This window comes from Jaculus jaculus, chromosome 1, assembly GCF_020740685.1.
Source record: "Jaculus jaculus isolate mJacJac1 chromosome 1, mJacJac1.mat.Y.cur, whole genome shotgun sequence".
Lineage (NCBI taxonomy): Eukaryota > Metazoa > Chordata > Mammalia > Rodentia > Dipodidae > Jaculus > Jaculus jaculus.
The window spans coordinates 44,126,702-44,136,613 of record NC_059102.1 but is presented as its reverse complement, the minus strand read 5'-3'; the positions used below and the strand labels follow the sequence as shown (position 1 = coordinate 44,136,613).

Below are 9,912 nucleotides of genomic sequence, written 5' to 3'. Positions count from 1 at the left end.
GGGCAGAAGGTTTTCAAGTAGCACATGCCACTCTCATAAGGCGGGTAGGTATATCTTCCTTCACACGGACTGCCAAGGCATGCCCTGGCCTGGGCGAGCATTCACAAGGGGCCTTTGATTTAGAATCTTGAAATTATCTGCAGAAGAAGCTATGTAGAGAGTCACCAAGATACCCGGACAAAAATGGCAGGAAAAGACATGCAAGAAGAAGCTAAAATGAGCATGCCGTCGGCCAGATGACAGCGCGTGGAGTACCTGTCACACACTCACAATGAGAACAAGAACTGACGCCTCCACAGTGCACACTGGTCAGAGAGTCCGGGTGTCCTTCCAACGTCTATTTATTCTTCACCTCCCTATGAGGAGGCCCCAGCATGCCTGTTTTATAGATTACAGACTCAAATACAAAAGGATCAACTAGCCTGCCCAAGATTACACAGCTAATTAAGGCTGGACCAGAATTTGAACTTGGCTGCCTGGACACCAGACTTAACCATATGTTATGACACAATTGTTTTGTAAAAAATGTTAATACAATCCTACTACAATTTTATAGGCTAAAACAGCATGAAAATGCTTGGCATTTTGCCACCTTTAAATATTCTTCTAAAGGATACCACAGGCCAAACCAGCAACCCCCTTTCTTCTTCACAAGGATTGCTCCTCCTCTAGAAAAAAAGTAGCATGTCAGGACAAGGGGTGTCACGAGGGAGCCCTAGTCTGCGCTGGAGAGATGCTGACCATCTCCAGTTGTCATCCCGGATTTCTCAAGAAGAAAGTGAGCTGCTTCTGACCTTGGTAATGGATGATGTTAAGGTCCGCTGATGGAGTAGCAGCACTGGGGCCATGCCAGGCACCCAACCAAGGCTGTGGGATAGAGCGCCCAATGGGAGCACTGACCGACATACAGAATTAGAAGGAGAAGGCGGCTCTTGGAAGTTGGCAGTTGAATTGGAAAATCTATTAGAAATAGGATCTTAAGTATACTGGAGGGGAACATGATGTACAATTAGTGTTAGATATGTGGACAGAACTTTTTTCACTCAAATCATACCTTCTATGAGAATGTAAATTAATTCAGCCACTATGGAAATCAGTGTGAAAGTCCTCAAAACAATAAAAACAGAACTACTAGATGACCCAGCTATATCACTCCTAGGTATATCCCCAAAAGAATTAAAGGCAGCATAGAATAGTGATTGCTATTCACACGAGCCAAGTCCTCGGCTCAGCTCACACATCCAGCAACAGATGAATTGACAAAGAAAATGCAGTACCATACACAGTAGAGAATTAGCTATAAAAACAAATGGAATTGTGTCATTTGTAATAAAATAGATGAAACTGGAGCTAATTAAGATAAGTAAGGGCTGGAGAGATGGCTTAGCTATTAAGGTGCTTGCCTGCAAAGCCCAAGGACCCAGGTTCAACTCTCCAGATCCCACGTAAGCCAGGTGCACAAGGTGGAACATGTGAAGTTTGTTTGCCATGGCTAGAGGCCCTGGTGCCTCCATTCTCTCCCTCTCTCTCTCTTTCTCTCTCTCTCTCTCTCTCTCTCTCTCTCTCTCTCTCTCAATCTCTCTCTCATTCCCTCTCTCTGTCTCAAATAATAAATAAATAAATAATATTTTGTAAAAAGATAAGTATGCCAGGCATGGTGGCACACGCTTTAATCCCAGCACTCGGGAGGCAGAGGTAGGAGGATGACCATGAGTTCAAGGCCACCCTGAGACTACATAGTGAATTCCAGGTTAGCCTGGGCTACAGTGAGACCCTACCTCGAAAAAAACAAACAAGAAAAAAAGATAAGTAAAAGAAGTCAGACTCAGAAAGAATCTAGATTTTGAAAAAAGACATGACCATGGAAGGTGAGCTGTGGGGGGAGAGGAGGGAACCAAGGAGAGAAGAGAAGGGGAACAAGAGAGAGAATAATAGAAGAGTGAATACAGTCAAAGTACATTATATACATGTATGAAACCTCATAATTCAACTCATTATTTGGTAAAATGAATAAATGCTAATAAAAACGTTTTGAGCACATCTTCTAGCCCTCCCTGGGAAGTCACCATGCTATGGACTATGGGAGTGAGTGAGAGATGGCAGAGCCTGCAGCAGGGTAACCGATCACCCAGGCACGGTACGGTTACAAAGGTAGACCACGGTGGCCTGGACATGTGCTGTGGGGGCTTCAGAGACAGTTTTGACTCTGCAGAGAGAACCTGAGGAGCTCCCATCCGCAGCCAGCCAGTAAAGACAAGCCATGCTTCGACAAGCAGACGGAGCTGGGCTGTAGAAACAGAGAAGTAAAAGTGGGCCCCACGTGTCACCGCCTATGGCCATCCTTCTGCTTTCCAACAAACTTGCCTGTCAGTTCATTCCCTTAACAACCACTTACTGAGCATCTTGCAAGTGACTCCCAAGGCCTGAGGTTTGCAGGGAGACTGTAGAATTCCTAATGAACATTCTACAATGGTAAAGAGTTAGGCATTTCTAAGGAACTCCACTAAGCCATACTTGTCTTCATAAACAAACACCAGCAAGGGACATAGGACAGTCAGACACACACCCAGCCCTCCTTGAGGATGGAAACTCTGAGAAGTACTGAGAGGAACGCTGTCTTCCCCTCCACCCCTTCCCCGCCCTCACTGCTTGGATTGCCTCTAGTGGGTTGGCAGCCCCTTTACACCAGCACCAAGTTCCGCCTCCTGGAGGGACTGGGACCCTTGCTTGTCTCCATCACAGTGGGGACACTCAAGGACAGTGAGGATCACGTCATCTTGAGGGCTGTGGTACCAATTTGACTCTCTGTTCTCTCTCCTTCATTGTCCTCACATGTCTGCTTGCACGGGAGTAGCCTATATTTGGGGGATTAAAAAGTTCTGCATCTGTTAAATGAGACATCTCTATCACATTCACCAAGGCTCAGGGAACACTGTGGACCTGAGTTAAATCTTCAGAACTCACATAAAAATGGTAAAAAAAAAAAAAAAAAAAAAGAAAGAAAGAAAGAAAGAAAGAAAGAAAGAAAGAAGGAAAGAAAAAAAGAGGGAAAGAAAGAAGGAAGGAAAGATACCAGACATGGTGGCATGGAGTACTCAATAAGACCTGGTAAGTTTGCTGTTGTTGTTTTGAGAGAGAGAGAGAGAGAGAGAGTGGGCATGCAGGGCCTTTCAGCCACTGTGAACAAACTCTAGATGTGTTTGCCCCCTTGTGTGCATGTGCAACATTGCATGCTTGCATCACTTTGTGTCTGGCTAAATGAGACCTGGAGTTTCAAACATGTGTTCTGAGGCTTCACAGGCAAGTGCCTTAACCACTAAACAATCTCTCCAGCCCAGGGTTTTCTTTTTTAATTGGCCAAATCTGGTTATCTAAATAACTGTCTCTGGTGCTGGAGAGACGGCTTAGCAATTAAGGCCTTTGCCTGCAAAGCCAAAGGACCCAGGTTCAATTCCCCAGGACCCATGTTAGCCAGATGCAGAAGGGGGTGCTCATGTTTGGAGTTTGTCTGCAGTGGCTGGAGGTCCTGGCACACCCATTGTCTGTCTGTCTGTCTGTCTCTCTGTCTCTCTCTCTCTCCCTCTTTCTCTATCAAATAAATTAAAATAAAATATTTTAAATAACTGTCTCTGGAGATCTTCAGAAGCACTAGGTTTGTTAGCTGAACAAGGTCAAGGTGAGAATCCTAGTCAGGGGCTGGGAGAAGTTTGTATCATGATATCATCAATTATTCTATCTTTTTGTCTATACTTTTTCATTTGGTGTTTAAGACCATGTAGGTTGCCAAAAACAATGACTTTTTTTTTTTTACTGCTAAGGTCAGTTGAGGGTCCTTAGGGGCTACTTTTATTGAGTTTTGATATTTTTCCTTTATCAGTGTGTCATCTGTGCTGGGATGTGTCAGGGTCTTGTTGACCACATGACTTCCTTGGAAATCATTAAAGATATTTCCCTCTGTAATGACCCTTTTCTTTGTAGAATGTCACTGGTTAGAGTGAGTCTGACCTCTTGGGTCTCCATGACCTCTGTGATCAAAAAACAAGTGATGGGCTGGAGAGATTGCTTAGTGGTTAAGGCACTTGCAAACCCAAAGGACCTTGGTTCAATTGCCCAGGACCCACATAAGCCAGATGCACAAGGTGGCACATGTGTCTGAAGTTTGTGGTGGCTGGAGGCCCTTGCACACTCATTCCCTCCCTCTCTCTCTCTCTCTCTCTCTCTCTCTCTCTCTCTCTCTCTCTCCCTTTCAAATAAAGAATGAAATAAGAGCCGAGCATGGTGGTGCATGGCTTTAATCTCAGCGCTTGGGAGGTAAAGGTAGGAGGGTTACCATGAGTTCAAGGCCACCCTGAAACTACATAATGAATTCCAGGTCAACCTGAAGTAGAGTGAAACCCTATCCTGAAAAAAAAAAAAAAAAAACTTGCCTACAAAGCCTAAGGACCCATGTGCAACTCTCCAGATTCCAAGCTAGCCAGATACACAAAGGTGAGGCAAGCACAAATTTACACATGCCCACTAGGTGACACAAGCATCTGGAGTTTGATTTCAATGGCTGAGGCTCTAGCACACCAATTTTCTATCTCTCCTCCCTCTGTGTCTGTCCCCCACTCTCTAAAAAAAAAAAAAAAAAGTGACTAACCAGAGTTGTTGTGTCCTTTCAGAAGGGTCCCACCAGCCCTGGGTCTTGGCTGATCTTGAATAGCAAGGACCAAAATATTGACTGTCATGTTTGTCCCACATCGGCATAGTCTCCAAGTATGGTTTTGAACATCCAGAAAGATAGTTTTCCACTCTTGAAGAAGTAATAGATTTTAGTTTTAACTTTCATATAACATGTGTATAATCCATACTTTACTGGATTTTGCTGTACATTAGCATGTCAAATTGAAACCTTAGAAATTTTAATAACCTTGAATCTTTAAGCAGTTTCTTTTATAAACCTTTTGTGACTCAGAGGTTTCATGACTTAGACCTTTGTGACATGTTTAGCTTTTTGGTCCTCTCTCTTCCCCCCTCTCTGTCTTTCTTGCTCTTTCCAGTCATTCTACTTTAGGAAAAAATATAAAAATCTATCTTTATACTTTATCCTTTTTTACCTTTCTCTCTTTTACTTACTGGCTTTTATCTTATTTTATGTTAACTGCAGTGCTGTGTGAAAGAAGAGGAGGTTGGCACTCCCCTTGACAGGAATGAACGAGGTCCTCCGGCCCAACACAGATGGTTAGGGCATTGTCAACTACTTAAACGTTAACTACAGTTTAGTTTTTAATACAAAAGGTGTCTACTATTAAATAGTTACCCCCTCTCTTTTTTGTTTTTTTTAACTCATGCATGGACATAGAAAGAAAGCCAGAGAAAGAGACCAGTGGTATAGGCTTGGAGACTCCCTGTTAGGTCCAGTGATGGCAGGCTGGAGACAGAGCATCTGTATTCGGGGCGGGTCAGACACAAGGGAGGAAGGGCACATGTTTAGATGATATTCAGGTCCCCATTGGCCACTTCACAAAAAGGGGAAATGTTTTCTGAGGGAAAAGGGGACAGATTTTAGTTGTTTCTTGAGCTTATTACATGAAGCTCCCAAGCCAATGAGTGAGAGACAGAGTATGTCTGACTAAGAAGGAAGAGCATTTGGAAAGAGCTTGATGGCAGAAGAAAGGAGGAAGAGAGAGAGGTTGAAAAGACACCTAGGCCAGGCATGATGGAGCATGCCTTTAATCCCAGCGCTTGGGTGGCAGAGATTAAAGGACATCATAGTGAATTCAAAGCCAGCTTGGAGCTACAGAGTGAGTTCCAGGTCAACCTAGGCTTGAGTGAGACCCTAGAAAACACACACAAAAAAAAAAAAGAAAGAAAGAAGGGAAAGGAAAGGACTCCAGAGGTGGAAACAGATTTTTAACAGGTGGAGGAGAGGCTGATAGAGGGAAGGCTGGTGGTAAAGAGATCAGGGGGTTGAACAGGGACTCAAATGTGCCTCAAGGAAGGCTGTCATTTGGGTTTGGGTTCAGGGAAGATGGGCTCATGTAAAATGAGCTAGTGAGGTGCTGTAACACCCACCCTCCAGCGGTTGCAACAAGACCATGATGGCTAGGTATCAGGAATCTCAGAGTCATTTTTTTTTAAAGTTATGACAAAAGAAACATAATTGTACCAGGGTATAATCACTTAGTCTGCTATCAAGGGGTCACTGTTCATAGTTTGGGAGTAGGCACAAGGACCAAATTTTGTTATAGAGAAAAATATTGGAGAGATGGCTTAGTGGTTAAGGTGCTTGCCTGTGAAGCCTAAGGCTTATGTTGGACTCTCCAGGTCCCAGATAAGCCAGATACACAGTGGTGCAAGCGCACAAGGCTGCACATGTGCACCAGGGGGCGCACGCGTCCAGAGTTCGATTGCAGTGGCTGGAGGCCCTGACGTGCCGATTCTGTCTCTCTCATTCTGTCTCTCACTCTTACTCTTTTACATAAAAAAGTCCAGTCCGGGGGTCTGGGGAAATGGTTTAGTGGCTATGGCATTTGCCGGCAAAGCCTAAGGACCCAGAGTTGATTCCCCAGGACCCAGGTAAGCCTAGAGGCCTGGAATGCCCATTCTCTCTTTCTCTGTATCTGTCTCTTTATCTCTCATCAATCAATAAATAAATTTTTTTTTAAAAAAAAGACCAGTCTGTTGAGCTTGCCTCAAAAAGGAAAAAAAAAAAAGAAAGAAAGAAAGAAAGAAAGAAAGAAAGAAAGAAAGAAAGAAAGAAAGAAAGGAAAGCAAATAGTTTTGAGAATCTAAAGATTAAATCCAAACCAATTTTGAGAGTATATCCCAAGGGGTGAGTCAGAAAGAATTGAGGGTGGGATCCACAACAAGGGTTCTATCAGAGGTACAACACTACCCCATAAGGTGTACCTAGAGTGTCCCTAGAGAAGGAGGTCCCTTACTGGACCTCCCCTGTCATCAATGGTGACACCTAGTTTCACTACACTAACTTAACTGAGGCCCTAAACTGGAATGACCCCTGAGACTAAAGACCTTCCCACTCCCACAGGTGAAACCTGGTTTCACTCAAAAAACAAACCTTCATGTTGGTCAACCTTTAAAGGAAATTCACAACAGAACCTGGCTGAAAATCAGTCACAAGAGAAGGAGCAGAGATTCATCATAGTCCTGGAGAGAGAAAACCTAGTCTCCATACATCTCTGGGATCAGGAAATCTGGCCAGGAGGGAAGCCTCGATCCCAATCCCCACAGCCAATATGGGAAATTGGGAAATCTGACCACACATAGAGTGCTCTGGCCGCTCAATACGGCTACTCTTTCATTCACCTTAGGGGAGCAGCCAATAAACTTGGAGAGCAGGGAGAGAGGTGGAAGGGGGAGTCATTGCAAACAAACACCAGAGAGAAGAGCAGCCACCAGAGGTGAGTAGAGGGATCCCTTAAGTAGCTCACTGAGGGTCCCCAATCCAGAGAAGTAGAAGAGAAGAGGTAAAGTCCCCATACTGCAAGTGACAGCTGGCCAGGAAAAGGTGTTGATCATCATTGTGTGTTCTAAGACCTTTGCTCCATCCTAATTGTGGGGCACAGGAGATACAGTCTGTGACAACCCTGTGCATTTAGGCTCCAGGGAGTCTGATTTACTTTTACTTCTTGGTGGAGTTTAGAGGCAAAAAGGATGCCTCTCACCATAGACTTGTTAGTTTGGGGCAGTTGCTGTTCATGGTGTGAATTACTAAGAGGGAAGCAGGAGCCACAAAAGTGTGAACTGAGGCCAGATATACATGCTCCCTGATGGACCAGTCAAGTTCTTCAGAAGCCAAGTTGCCAAAAATGCTTGTCATAGTTATCTTCTTCCTGGGACAAACACATGACCAGAAGCAGCTTACAGGAGGAAAGTGTTTATTCAGTCATACGTATTCCAGAGGGAGCTTCATGGCTCACTTCATCATACATCCACAGCAGAGCAGAGAACACAGCAAGCAACAGAAGGCATGAGCTGACTCTGAACACACAGGGCAGAAACTCCATCCCAAGGTCAGCCCCTGGTGACGTACTTCCTCCATCAGGGCTCCTCCCAAATGCTCCAAGCTGAGGACTAAGTAGGAAACTTAATCAGCAACACCTGCGGCTATGGGGACACTTTTACATTCAAACCACCACATTCCACCTCCAGCCCCATAGACTCATGATCATCCTACAATGCAAAATGCACTCGGTCCAACTTTAAAAGTCCCCATAGTCTTTATCAATTTTTAACACTGCTTAAAAGTCCAAGGTCTCATCTTAGATTCAAGACAATCTCTTAACTGTGAACCCTGCAACATCAAAACACAAATTACCTACTTCCAACACACAATGGTAGGGTAAACCATTCCCATTACTGAAAGAAGGCATAAATAAGGAGAGATTGAATGAATGCAAGATCAATAACCACCAGGCAAACATCAGACATCTGCAGTTCCAAGTCCAACACCTGCACCCAGTGACCAAGTCTCTAGGGTTCTAATTCCACCCCTCCAGCTGGGCTCCTCACAGCCTGGTGAAAATTCCATCCTGAGCTGGAATGCTCTCTTTGGCAGTCAACCCATAGTACAGTCATCTCCATATTCCTTGGGTCTCCGTTGCAGTGGCCTTACTGGGTCTCCACACAGGAACTCAACCCTGCTTCACATTGCCACATCTTAGTGACTCCTGGAACTATGTGCCCTTCCAGGTCCACTTTCCCACATTCCCCATGCTTCCAAAATTAGTATCAGGTTGGCAGCATAGCCAAATTTGTAAATCCAAGGGGTGGGGAATAAAGCTGGACCTTAAAGAGTAGGATACTCCTTCAAAATTCTCCCTTCAGGGCTGGAGAGATGGCTTAGCAGTTAAGCGCTTGCCTGTGAAGCCTAAGGACCCCGGTTCGAGGCTCGGTTCCCCAGGTCCCACGTTAGCCAGATGCACAAGGGGGCACATACATCTGGAGTTTGTTTGCAGAGGCTGGAAGCCCTGGCGCGCCCATTCTCTCTCTCTACCTCTCTCTGTCTTTCTCTCTGTGTCTGTCGCTCTCAAATAAAATAAAAATAAATAAATAATTTTTTTTTAAAAATTCTCCCTTCATGCCCTTTCCTTTCAAAAGAATTTGTATTCTTACTAGCTTGAACCTGCAGTGGGTTGAGTCTCACCCTCAGTGTATCTTTTCCATAGTCCCAGTGCAAACAGTTGGCCCACGTGTAACAGTGGTATCTCCTCAACTGCAGTTTAGGCAGCCTAAAACCTGTCTCTGTGCCTGTAACTGCAAACCTGCTTGAATTTTCCACCAAGGGCATGAAAAGACAAAGGGAGATAATTGATTAAAATACATACTGCCAAGAGGCCACGGACAAGTTCCAGAGACAAGATCACACCACTGAGAGGGAGGAGAAGTTCTTTTTATAACTAAGTGGAAAGTTACTTGGTCTTTTTGTGGGCCATTTCTACTGTGTCTGTATCTGAATAGATAGGCAGGAATCTCACTATCTTGTTAAGAAATAAATTGCACAGTCTAAGCTGTCTTTCATGAGCTCTGCCATTTGGACGAGGTACCATGGGTCATTAGGAGTTAGGCTCTAGATGTCTGTATGGTTTATTGGGGTCAGGGTCCAACTAGTCATGGCCTGATTTTTACAAGTGTGGAAATGTTGCTCTTATGTTTGGTCTTCTGTCTCTACAGTCTGTGACAATGTCCCATTGGCCTAGCAAATCATATAGCCAAAGCTACCATCAACAGAGCAGGAATGCACTCTGTCTGCCAGTGTCAGTCACATGGTAAAGCACGTGGCAGTCTAAAAGACCCAGACAGGATCCAAATGGGAAGTGGGAAGGGAGTTTGGGTAAAAGATCCAAACAGGAAGTAGGAAGGGAGTTGCAAATAAATCATAATCCAACAAAATGTAGCTTTGCATAC

The 9,912-nt window shown here is 44.5% G+C and overlaps 1 pseudogene; it reads left to right on the top strand.

Annotated features, from left to right (window-relative positions):
- Positions 1-5,148: 5,148 nt before the first annotated feature.
- Positions 5,149-5,266, top strand: LOC123457938 (annotated as a pseudogene).
- Positions 5,267-9,912: the final 4,646 nt, after the last annotated feature.